A 13683-nucleotide genomic window follows, 5' to 3' on the forward strand; every position below is an offset into this window, starting at 1 on the left:
TGTACTAATGGAAATATATCAGTGGGAATGACATTTTAGCAGTATCCTGAAATATCATTCTGAAATAGGTCGTATGAAAAACATCTCTTAAAAATCGAAGTCTAGCAAATAAATATTATATATGTATATAAATATATATATATATAGGTGTGTGTGAAGAGCTCATCGATGTAAAGCGTAGCAGAAGAACAGAATTGCAACACACATCAAACAGATTAATCACACCTTTTAAATTAAGGAAACATCGCAGTGGTTGCAAACTATGTCACCAGGTGTGAATAGGCTACATTGGGAAATAGAAATGGTGCCCTTGCGTATGTTATGTTAGCAGGATTTATACCGTGCGCTGCTGCCATTTGCATGGTCTCTAGGCGCTCTGGTGGATATGAAAGTTAGAGAGGGTTCGGTTTGATAGTGGAAGGAGAGGGAGAGCGCACAAGTACATTTGCTATGGTGTTGCTAGTTTCATTTTGGAAAAACAACTCTCTCTGTGTTTGCGTATGATTGGGTACTGGCACCTTTTTCCAGCCGTTGCCATGTTATGGTCAAGTCCATTATGCCAATTCCTGGATTTGTAGCTACTTTTATCATGTAGTAACCAGCGTTTCTGTAGTATAGGAGCGGTCTGTGTTCTTTTTGAGCCGTCTTCTGAGAGAATGTGCCTTAATTGTGTATTTAATGGAGTTCCTGTTGTAAATAAAATAAGAGGTGTGTTCTTGCATCTGTTCCTTGCACTTAAGTCTTAGTACTAAAAAGGCTAGAAAAGGCTTTCTATAGGTAATATACAAGCCTTCCCTATACAAAAGTCTAAACTATAGCCTTTTTTGAAAGCTAAAAGGTTCCGGAATTTGTAGCCACCATTTTTACATTGTTGGCCATTCTAGTTTCCAGTCTTAGGCCAGCGCCAAGGTGGGTGAGTTCAAAAGGTCCATGATCAGTTTTGCTGAATGACGAAACATGGGGTATTGTCAGTTGTGCCGAATGAATCACCACAGGGTCTGCTGGCAATTGGATGCCTAGATCTCCGATATCCGACAGGCTTTCTTTCCAATATGCCTGCGCTACTAGACGCAGCCAGCAGATACAGGTCCCTGTTCCCATTTGCCCCTAATGATCAGCAACACTGGAATGTTTTTAGGATCCATCATTAGAAGGATTTGATGCCATCTGAAACATGCCTCATAGGAGCATTCCTTCACTGTGGTACACATTGAGAACTTCTGGGATCCTGGCCAGATTCGGCTCTCAGGATCCTCAATACCCGATTCCAAGCTCTCCCTCCCAACAGGATACACTTTTCATTATAGCTTCTGGCTGGTCAGGATTTCATCTTGGGTAGAATTTGATATTGGCTTTGAGGATGCCCGCTAGTGGGGTTTATCCAAGCCTTGATACTTTGCGAGACCGAGCTGCACAGAATTAATCCTTTCCCGCCTCGGGAAGCACAAGCCTACCTTTACATTACCATCTATTTTGACATTCAGGTTTATCAACGAAAGGGGCCTGTAAGAACAACATTGTCTTGCGTCCTTCAACGGTTTCAAGATCTCTCTAGGCCTGGATTCCGAGATAGCCGCTGAAACCAAACGGCGGAAATGAACGGGGGTCGCAGGGGAATACGTGGAATCCATCCTAAAAGGATGACGGGATTTTAAGGTATGAACTTAACATCGTTCGGGTCGGGGCATCTACCACGTGATGAAGGGGAGTTCCAATCAAACTCCATACCATGAGTGATGAAGTTGGTGATCTAATGCCAAAGGATTCTTCTGAACTTTTTATAGAAGGCTGCAGTTAATCAGCCTGGGTCATTCAACTGCACCATTAACCAGTGAGATGTTCACTCTATGGCCTAACCCAGATCGCGCACCAGCACTTTGTGGTAGAACAGGTGCAATTTTAGAATAATGTGCAAATTAAGTCATATTTACAGGAACAGAGTTCGGGTCGATTTGAGGGTCTATTGTTGATTTTGAATGGTGTAGAAGGTTTTCTCAAGGAAGCCCAATTCTGACATCTCCGTTATCTGCGCTTCTATTAGTGGAATGTGTCCTTCCAGCCTAATGATGGCAAACAAATGCCCTACAAGTCTCTTCTTGCACCAGAGTTTAATGTTGCTATGCCCGTTGCTTAATTGCGATCCCAATGCATGTATAGTCCAATTTCCCCTTTTGGCCACCATAGACAATTGCTCCTGGAGTCCTGCCACTCCTTGCATATGGGTTAGGTCGCCCTCAGTTCTCCACACCGCAAGCAATTGCTGTTATCAAATTCTGCATTTATATCACTGCCAAATAGAACCCTTCCCAGGGGTGTGGGGGGGGGTGGATTTAAAAGAGAACTGGAGGTTAGCCGAGGCACAAGAAGCTTGCAGGTAAGTTACATTGGTTGAGCGTAATCGGGAATCAGACCATGTAGTGCCAACCAATGGCAGTCAGTCCGTCAGTGATGGGAAGGAATGCTCTGGGGTCAAGAGAGAGCAGCAGATGAACGGGAGTTGCTGACAAAGAGATGGGATCAAACCCAAAGGAGGCGATGAGCTTGTCAAGTGAAGACGCGAACGGAAGGGAACAAAGGCCAGACCCTTGACGAGAACAGTGGCGACATGGCCGTAATGGGAAACAGGGCAGTGCCCGGCTGCACAACACGGAGCAGCCAGATGAGGCCACACCCATCCAAAGCAGAGCGTGAGCAGCTGAGGGAAGGCTCCCGAGTGGGCGTTGCAGTGCGTCCACTTAGTACCCCAACATAGGCTTACTCAACACGGGCATCCAGGGTCGGACTGGGGCATAACATGGTCTCAGGCACCAATGAAAAATTGGCCCATAGTTGCAAATGGCAGTTCATTACTTTTCGCGAGAGGAGGGCTTAGAGGAGAATGGGGGTTTGGGAGGTGCCGGCAGATTTCTGATGACGTCCTGGCATGCTGTGGATACTGGGGACAAGACAAACTCTAACAGGACGTTGTTGGCACAGCCAGCATGAAAACATACGGTAATGGCCCAAAATGTCGCCCTAACAATTACGACGGCCAAAAATGCAGACTATTTTTTTTAGACCCCCCCCTTACACCATATATATTTGTGGGGTGGTATGAAATATAATGGTAATATGGGGGTGGAGGGTCTCCCCCCCACATATGTGTGTGATGTAAGGGGGGGGTTAAACAAAATTAACAAAAAAAGTCGGCATTTTCAGCCGTTGTAATAATAGTGGTCGCAATAATCACATAGATCCAAACATATAACTGTGGCAATTCTGCATTATTAGCAACAGCCACCCTTGGTGTGTTCTACAAGTGGCAACACTGGCATATGTTGGCTTAGTTGGCACGAAATGGCCTTCTTAGAGTGGCATTGTAGGGCGTTCTTACAGTGGCTAATCCAGACCCGGCGTCCATTGCTTCGTTTCATGTGTTGCACTACAGCAACAATTTTGAAAATGGTATGCCTTCGTTTTTCACACAAATTAAGCTGCAAGATGCTTCATTGCAACCCACTACCCACAGGCATTTTTCAGGAGGAGGAGGAGGAGGACATCCCACCTGGTGGGTGCTCCCCGACTGAGCTCAATCACTTACACGGTTTAGCGGGAGTATTTATGTTCCCGCATCCCAGGGGAAGAGGCAGGCCAGGTAAGTAGGCAGACCCTCAGTCCAGGGCATGTCCTGAAAGGGAGAGCTGCTGTGCGGGAAAGTCAGAGGCTGAGTGGTCCAAGTGCTTAAATCAGTGGAGAGATCAGGGAAGAGGCGGATACAGGAAACGTATGAGGGGCGGGCATCAGTAAGAAAGCCAGAAACATGGACGAGGGCTAGTTCTGGGAAAAATCAAGGCATTGCTCAACAGGCAAACTAAGTCACCCAGATGCCATATTCTAATAAAAGCGGTCACAATACCGGCTTTTGGAAGCGCCTTGTGCCCCCTGGAGGTCCTTGAGCCCCATAGTTTGAAGACCACTGGGTTAGTGGCAGTCACTGCCACATCAGACTTTGGCCAGATTTCCCAGCAGGCCAGTTCGAACGTGTAGGCCTTTGGAGATGGAGGAAGCAGAATTTTTGAGTGTGTGTATTTTGAAGTATTGTAGCTGAATCCCGTGACCTGCTCGATAGAGATTAATACTAAAATAGTTCTAGTACGTCACTGTCAAGTGTTGAGTGAACATATGAAGCTGCTTTATAAAAACCTAAAATAAATTTGCCGCCTTCATGTCGGCCCATTTTAGACCCCACTAAGACCCGCTGATGGCACCATCTTATTTAGGACCGCGAGCGTGGTGTTGCCTGAGCGGCATTAGGCCGGCTTTAATCACCGTTTGATAACAAGGCCTAAAGACTCCCCGGCTCATCGTGGCATGCAGACTTCAAATGGAGGCCTTTCTGGATCATTCACGAGCCCGGCTGCTGACTTGTTCCGGGCAGATAAAATCCATCATGGCGTCTCGCTTATGAACATGGCGCTTTGAACTATCTCTGGACGGTGTGCGCGTTTCGGCATTGGAATCTCCTATAATGCGCCTTGCCTGGGTCCAAGTGATGTTCCTGGCCTGACCGTGACCATAGGACCCCTCCATTTCTAGACCCAGATAATCACCCTGGTCCTCTGGCATTCTCCCCGAGCCTACCTTGCTTATCCTTGACCCCACTGGTGCCCCCGACAGGGTTACTGGGCCCCCACCACTTGACGTGTTCCACTGCAGCCTTCCCTGTGCCACTTTGGAATGTATACTCCTGCAACCTTCACGGCCACAATTTGACCTGCCGTGCCCCCTTGAAGCTTTCATGCTGCCCGACAGTTTTCTACCTCTTCTGATCCCCTTGAGATGTTCCTCGCCTCATCTGATATCTTTCTAGATGCTTCCGCTACAGTTTCCAATGCACCATTGTAGTCTCCCAGGTCTTCTGACCTCCATCGTTCCCTGAGACCTTTGTTCCCCCTCATCAGCCTCCTCTGACCAACCTGTGGGGTTTCTAATTCTTAGGTACCCTGTAACTGCGGCATGCTCCCCATGGCTTTCCAAGCCTCCACGATGGCCTCTGCCTGCCTACTGCTTTGCTTGCCCTCCCGCAGCCACTCCTGCCCCCCCACAACATTCTCGATTATCTGCAACTCTCCATGTAGCTGTAGCCTTCTGTAGAATTCAGTGGCTTAACTTGTCCCCCCTGTTGGCTTCCTTGTCCCAAGGGCATCGTCATTGGTTCCCTATAGATGGTCTTCCCCCTACCACTGCGCTCAGGACCACTCTGGCCTTCTCCATCCCTAGTGTCTTTGTGCCCGTAGCTGCCTTGTTCCCAGTGGCAGAGGTAGTGAGGGGTAGGGGTGCAGTCGCTGCACTTCTCCCCACCCCCCCAGCTCCTGCTTGGTGCCCTGTGCACCCCCTTAGCCTCCCACTGGTGCTGTATTAGCCGCTGCGCCCAGGCACCAAAAGCTGCCTCCGCTACAATGTTCCCTTTGACATTCTTTCTTCCCTGCCACATTCTCCGTGCACTGGGTACACAGACGCCGCAGGTGTTATGGTGTTTGTTTTTTATAGTGCGTGCAACACCACAATGGTGGTCGGAAAGTGCGGACGCTTGTACTAGAGGAGAATCGGAACCTCGACCAGGGTGGCAGTCATACCACGGTCTGTGGGGTGGGAAGGAAATGGGGCCAAGAAGATCATGAAGGGGGAGGTGGGGGGAGGTTAGGGAGCAAAGATACATAAAGACTTAACAACATGAAGGGAAGTGAGATCATAGAGGTGAGTGATCGTGATCGCTGGGATGAATGCATAGCTTTCAGGGTTTTCACCAGAATACATTCAATCTAAAGAATAGACAAGAGCTACCCTTATTGCACAGCAGAACATTCATGCAGGCAATTACTAGTGTGGTGGAGGCATTGCTGTGGATACATGATGGCCTTGAGGTGTGCTCAAGAGCGCCTACCAGTTATGGGGGCTATTAACCAGATAATCATGTTGGATTGCCTCCTGCTGATATGCAGCGGGAGTTCGGGTACAGACGCGCCCACTGATTGAGGTGTCCGAGCCAAGTTTGTGCATTTGTAGAATGAGCGGCATGACAAAATGATTATTGCTGTACAGTATTGCTGTGCAGGAGTACGGGGATGAGTGGTGGCTTAACCACCTACGCAGTCCAGTACTGCTACTAAACTAACAGGAGGATAATGGTTCCAGAATACAAATGTTCAATCAAGGTTCTATGAAAATATACACTGGCAATCAAACAATAAAATGCAATCATCTACTTAGAAAACTCTAGAAAACTCCACCCCTGTAAAAGCACAGGTTAAAAAGACTTTTGTAAAAGGGCATCCTGGTAGATGAGGTTCAGTGTTCGGGCAATAGAATGGTAACAATATCACTGTTCAAGTCTATCTCTTTGAATAAAAAGGTAGCGAAGGACGGCTGCAAGTCAATATTGCCCCATAAAGTGGACCAAGGCGCACAAGGCCTCTTTACATTATCTTTATTCTTGTCTTTGGCGCTTGACAGAGTAGAGTTGGGCTTCTAGGCGCTTTTGCCATGGTCGAGCTGGCGGCGAGACATTTGCGGCAATGTGATCACACTGGCAGTTGCTGTCGAGTCTTGTCCAAATTGTGGCTACCGATAGGTCGAGTTGGCAGCTTCCAGGGGTCGAATCAGTGCTGCAGTCAGTTGATGCCACGATGTCAAGCTTGTGATCGGGTTGCAGCGAGTTGATCCACTTCAAAGGGCCAAACCAGCGTCAGGATGGCTTGAAATGTAGCAAGCATGTTGAAGGTTTGTAGAGTGCCAAATGCAGCGCTGCAAGGGTCTGTTGCGACTCGAAGTATGTCGAGTGCGGTTGATCCAGCTCAAAGAGGTCTTGAGGCATTAAAACAGGATTTTGCTCCTTTACTTCCAGGTTGCTGGGCAGTCCCAATCCAGGGGCTCCGGGACAAGGCGAGTTCTACTGTCCTGCACTCCGGGATCTTGGCTGGCACCTACAGGGCATCCTTCACCTCCAGGTGATCATTGTCCTTGTTCCAGTGCAGTCAGCAGAGGTCTTGGTCCACATCGACTCACCCCCATTGTTCCCTGGGGATGATTAGAGAAAAGCACCCCCTTCCTCTATGCCTTCTGTGTTAACTTCTGTAGCTGAGGTTTTTGGAGCAGGCTGCACTCCCAACAGAATCCAGAGAACCCTTCTTGTCCTGGTAAGAGTCTAGAGATAAATCAAAGAATAAGGGGGTGTCCCTCCCCTTATTAAATCAAAATTTCACAGGGGAGTGATCCCAAGCAAGCGTGCTGTAAGGGGTTTAATCTCTGTTTTACCAAGTGACCCAGGCCGTCTGACTTCAGATCTATAGTACCTTATCCTGCAGGAAAGGGGTGGGGGCAGGATGGGACAGGAAGATGTAGAGAGCCCCAACAAATCAAGATGGTGGGAACCATTCTCCTGGCCTACCTTAGGTCTCTGGCTACTCAAACTCTGCCCATTGGCATAGCGGTGGGCCACGCTGCACCATGTCCTGGGGGGTCCATCAAGCTTCAGAAATCTTTTCTTTCTGGAGGTTGGAGTGCATGCACTCTGACTTCAGAAAGAAACATTGCAGTTGCGACGCAGGCTCTGAATCCTCTGCGCGCAACTGGAACCAGGAAGCTCTCCCTGCTTCCTGGTTTCTGTCGGCATGGTGGAGGCTGGAGGGCGGGGACCAGCTGCCAGAGTGCTTCCTGGAGGAGTCTCTCATGGAAGTCAGATTAAGGAAACATGTAAGGAACATGTAAGAAAATAAATGTGTACGTGTGTATGCGCATGCGAGTGTGACGCTTTTTTGTGATGCATATTCATCTACTTTCCCCAGAGGGGAGCCACCCCCTTTGAGGCTAGGGAGGTGAGCCCGCTATGCAAGAACCTCCCTAGGGGTTTGGCCAAGTGGGACCTCACTGGGAGTGACTCCTCTCTTGTGGACAAGGCCTGCCATTCCAGAGCAGAACTCCCAGTACAAACCACCTAGTCTGCATCTATGGATGTGGAAAAGAAAATATTTCCCGCAGCTACTATATTCCACAAAGAATCCTGCTTTACATGTATTGGCTAGAGACAATGCTGAATGCCATGGTCTGTGAAGGACACCGTTCTGTGTATTCCTTTGGAGTGTATAAGAGAGGAAACTCCTACAGAGGAAAGGGAACCGATATGCAGATGCGAGTCTCTGCATAGTTGACGTCCTGGAGGGATGGAGCCCTGCTTAGCCGCAGAGCCAGTGGCAGCGAGGAGGGAGAGTAAGCCGTGAGCTGAACGCCTGGGGGTTGGTATTTAACCGACTGAGAAACAGAGGTTGGAGAGGGAAAAGAGACAGGAATAATCAGGTCTCATCTGGTGGCGTGACCACAAAGAATCTACGGTGGGTTGGCCGGTCGGTAACATACACAGAGACCAGATCGAATGAGGGAGCCCGAGTCCCCGAGCTCCGCACATGTCGGACCGTAGCTGCAGAGACAAGTAGCCACAGGGAAAGCGGACAAGGTTCTGGGAGCCTGAGAAACCAGAGTGTGCAAATACCCTATGAGACGGGGGATTGCTAAACATATGCACAGTGTCATTAACGGCTAGGAAAGCCATCAAGGTCATGGGAACCTGAGAATCCTGAGGGTGCAAATATCCTATGAAAGGGGGCATTGAGAAAAGCAAGAATATTGTGAATAACAGGTGGGAAAGCTATCAAAGTATGGGAGTCTGAGGAACCGAAGTACGCAACTACCCTATGAAAGGGGGTATGAGAAAGATATGTGGACACTTTGAATTAAGGCTGAGAAAGCAACAGAAAGTACAGAACTCAGATAGGACAGGGTGGACAGTCACCCCATCCGAAACAACTTGGGTAAAAGAAAATAACCTGTAGGAGGCTCACGGGGCTTTTGGAGAAAACCTAACAACTCGAAAATCCTGGAGGAATGCAAATGTTCACAACAAGAGAAATGTTTTCTTTGTTTTGTTAGTTAGCAGGGAAAGTGAAGCCACAACTTAATACAAAGATTAGGAAAAATATCCTCTGGTGAAAAAAGGAACTTCGAAACCCAAGAACAGACCAAATATAAATTGGGCCAGGCAGACGCCCCGTTAGGGCCATTGTACAAAGCCTCCCATTTCCCTTTTAAAGTGGTAGGGCCAGTTAGTTGGATAGGCATCAGACAGAAGAACCTTATTTTAGACTTTAGCGTGCACCCTTAGCCTTTGTTTTGCTAGGTGGGGAACTGCCCTCATAGCAATAAGGCAAGTTAGGCATTTTGATTCTTTTTTTTTTTTATGAAAACATCTTGAGAGGACCACTTATTATCGGAGTCCTTATTCTGGTTCACCACAGTACAAAGCCATATATTGGCAATGCCAGCCTGACCAGGTTTCCTTATAGTATCATTACTGGTATTTGTGCAAATGCAACATGAGTATGTTCTTGCATGGTAAATTCTGGCATATATTTCTGCAGCTTCAAAATGTTTTACACTGACATACATTGTGGGCAGAGGCATCATAAAAATGCTTTGGAAAATGCTCCTGTGCACTGTTCGTGAGTTTCATCTGTTGAATTTTTGTATTGGAGTTACCCTACAAAACCAATTGAAAACTGTCTGGCTTTTTACCAAATTTTCACAGAAAGTGTGCTGTACAATGCACAGTTTCAATCACCAATGACAAACTCCCTCTGGTTGGTGCGGCGCCCTTGTTACGATTGGTCACTCTGGGATATTTGTGGGAAAAGTTTACTCCGCTCCTATTAAATAATTCAGCAGCTGGCACTGGGTGAGTGGCTGGTGGGTGAATGGGTATGAACGCTAGGTAAGCTGAGATTTCAGGTTTGATTAAATACATACTTCCATCTTTCATCCAGTGCAATGCGCTGTGTGCCCCTGCGGCAGCATGAACATCATGCACAGAGCGTAGTGGTCTATGCCATCACAGAGAGTGACACGTGCCGTGCTTTGTTGGCAAGCTTGAGGGTATGGGGATCAGCATAGCTCGCAGGGGGGCACCCATATTTTGTGTTATGCCACTGACACTGCCCAGCTTCCCCTGGGTGGAATGTGTTGCCCTTCATACAGGGGAATCAACAGGCAGCAGCCTGGCTATTTTTTTTATTTTACCGTTTCATAGCTTACAATGAAACTTGTCATACAAGTATAAAACAGAAAACACAAAATGTTGAAACTTAGACAAGTGTACGCATCTAAAAGAAGAGAGAGGATACAAAACAAGCAGTACACCCAAAACATAGCAGATTTGTCAAAGTCACGTCAAATGCAATGCTTGTGCTTATACAGGATTCAAGGCTAAACTGCAGACTATTTTATAGCAATAATTATGCTAAGATTTAAAAACGTTAATAAAACTAATGCCGCAGAAAATGCATAACCTGCTACTGCTTGTTACCGTAATGTCTGGGTATTATCCCACCCTATATCATAAAACACAATTGCAAAGAAAATGGGGAATAAACAATGCATCAAATACATAATAATTCATACAAGCCACATCAATTACAATGATTTTATGTGATTTAATTACGGAAATAACATTCAGAGGGACTCAATTTTTTTAAGGCACTAAACACCCTCCCCAACATATTGTAGGACTGGTGGAACTATATAAACAAACTCCAGTCCTACAATATTTGGGGAAAGTGTTGGAAAGTACCCTTAGAAAAATATTGAGCCACCCTCTGTTATTTCCAGTGATTATATCACTAGATACCAATTACAATTAATAAAACTGCTTATACTTAAGCCAGATTCAGGGCTAAAGTACAAACTTTATTTTATGGCAATGATTTTGATGGAATTTAAAAATCTCAATAAAGCTAGTGCCAAATAAAGTTCATTGCCTGATACTTACTCATTGCCAAAATTCCTGGGTTATCAACAAAATTCCTAAAGGATTGGCATCTTTGTGTCTGAAGGGAGGGACAGTCAACCAAATGTATCAGTCTCAGGGGCACCCGGGTGCTCGCAAAATGTGCAAAAATGCTTGGTTGCGGATCCCTTATTTCTGATGTGATTTATTTCCCCTGTTGGTACATTCATTCTGAAACAGTGTGTGCCAATATGAGTTTGGTATAGTAACACAATATTTGGGAATAAGACCCCAAGCTCCTGTTATCCCAAAGAAGGTGTCTGTACAATTTATTTTTCTGTATGCACTCTTTTGTACCAGACCAATCCTTACTAAAAAGCCTTTTCACCTCACAAAAAGCAAGCTGTGGAGACAGTTGAATCAGATACTAATACACATCAGTCCTATAATAGCTGGGCCATGTTCAGAGAGCTGACACTTATATGGAATCAAATTTCTTTGGGTGTCTAATTGTGTGAACGTAGTAGCCACCATGCCACAACCAGGCAGTTATATTTACAGATTCACATGCCACCACATTAACTTAGGTTACACAGTTATTATAATGTGGTGCAGTTGGTGCAGTTGGTTAGCAACCTCTGCCTGCAGGAACTTTATGTTTCAGCAGCTGTCAGGAAGATACATGCGACCTGCCCTGTACCACTTCAGGACTGGCGACGTAGATGCTAGTATAAAGGCACAGTGAAAGGCACATGTATGCACTAGGCTTTCGGCATTGAGGTTTATGGAAGAAGGGTCTGATGACCTGACCTCCCTTTAAGAAACAGAAATTCCTGCATCATTTTATGTAGTAAAAGTGAAAAAAGCTCAAGCTGTCCAGAGCTCACCAGATGGCTGTCTGTCACAAGTGGACATCTAATATTTTCACTGACTAATGGCTAATGTGTCTGTTCTTCCTGCCGAGAGGGTGGCTTTCTTAGAATCATAAGTTTGTGAGACCTAGCCGTTTCCGTTGAGAAAGGGGAGCCATGGAAGCAGAAGACGAGTGTGAATATCACGACCATCCACAATTAATGACGCAAAGCTGCAAATGGATGTGGTTCGACAAGCAGCACAAAAACAAACCGAGGAGGCAGACTCCATGTGAACGCCTAATGGAAGACTCAGAGAGTTCATAAAATGGAGATGTACACGGAAGCACTGGAAATTGATCTGTTTTGGAAACGTATTAAGGGAAAAAGAATCATGTATATTTGAATAATGTCCCTGTTTGTTTTGTAGGCCCTTAATAGTTATTCTGAGGGCCATTTCTGGGCACGGTGGCAAGTCGTGCATTGGGGCTCTGTCCCATGCATATTGGCATCTCGTTCGGTGTGTAGCAGGAGCGGGAATGATCATTAGTAACCTCTTGCCAGCATCTGCTATAGTTATATTAGAATATGTGCTCTTTTATAACGCGCTTAATACCGGGGACAAGTTTCTAAGCGTGAGACGGTATTCGTACCTGTGTTGCTGTGAGTTGTCTTGCTTCCAAGGCAAATAGGCTGCCTTTGTGCTTGAGCCATGGAATCCATTGCGTTTGTTGTATGTGTCATGGTTGTGGTCCAACCATCTCTTTGAAAAGGAGTGTTTGCAATGCCACCTTCCGCGTCCATTTGCAGAGCTCACTACCTTGGAAGCTGTAGTGTCCTGTAGCGTCACTAATCCCTATATCGCATTTCTTGTTTTCCTTTGACCAAGCCCGACCCTTATGCCCTTTGTCACCTTTGAGTTCCTTAAGAGCTTTGTGGCTTTCCCTGTCTGTTATGCTCCGTCTCATGATTCCTGTGTTTCCTCTTTGCATCTCAGTGGTCTTCCTCACCACAATCTCTCCCCTGGAGTCCCCCCTTCCCCAAACACACACGCGGTTACAACCTGCCCACCCGCAGGCTTCCCTTAGCCCCCCTGTCATAGGACCTGTGGGCTTCTTTTGGACTTCATTGTCCCCTCCTCAGCCCGCCCTGCTCTACAGCTGCCTTTGATGTTACCATGTGGCGATGTTACACCAGACTGAGATGTGCCATTTTAGTACCACATCAGGTTCCCTGTCTCGCTGCGGCATGTGCTGTTCCCACGTGACCATTCCTGGCCACTGTGAGCTTCTGAGCACCCCCGTGCCTTTGCTTGCCCCATTACAACCCCCCCTTACCCCTCTATCTCCCCCTCCCCCCATATCCCGCTGCGGCCTTCACTGCTCCCACAGGGCCTCCCATGCTTCAATCACCCGTGCGCGGCTGAGGCCCTCGCTGTTACCACGAAGCCATTCCTGGGCACTGCGAGCCCCCGTGCTCTCTCGTGCCCTTTCTTGACTCTTCCGCTGCGCTTCCTGTGTGGCCATTCTTAACCCCTGTGAACTTGCGTGCCCTTTCCGGTCCCCATCCAGACCTCCTCCGCGTGCTACTCTATATCGTGCTCCTCAGCGGTTAATGTTTTATTTTGTATGCATTCCCATTATCCCTCGACATTCACGGTCGGCTGCCACAGAGGCCCCTCTGCACCTGACGTTGGCGTGCAAGGGTGAAGTGACTGAACCACCTTCGGAAACCGCCTGAAACAGACCACCAGTCTGCACACGGCGGACGCAGTGCAAAGGTCACGTGTCCACGGCACGCTTGTGCAATTCCCGCCAAGATCCCAGAAACTTGTTAATCATTATGGGTGCATTGTTCAGCATGTGACCATTGGGGCACGTTTTTTCACGTTCGTTAGCAGAAACGTCGTAATCAGTTCTGCCTCTGCAGACTAGAGGAGTTTGCTCGACTCTCAGACATTGCCGTAGATACCACACTCAAAAGGAAAGGATGCACGCGGAGGCGCACGCTGTTGGACACTAT

The 13683-nt window shown here is 47.2% G+C and overlaps 1 protein-coding gene across 3 annotated transcripts in view; it reads right to left on the reverse strand.

The window, feature by feature from the left end:
* LOC138567247 (semaphorin-3F-like) overlaps nucleotides 1–13683 on the reverse strand; it is a 548170-nt gene that overhangs the window by 222168 nt on the left and 312319 nt on the right. The window lies entirely within an intron of this gene.

Source organism: Ambystoma mexicanum, chromosome 2p (assembly GCF_040938575.1).
Source record: "Ambystoma mexicanum isolate Mex_15411 chromosome 2p, UKY_AmexF1_1, whole genome shotgun sequence".
NCBI classification, from domain to species: Eukaryota; Metazoa; Chordata; class Amphibia; order Caudata; family Ambystomatidae; genus Ambystoma; species Ambystoma mexicanum.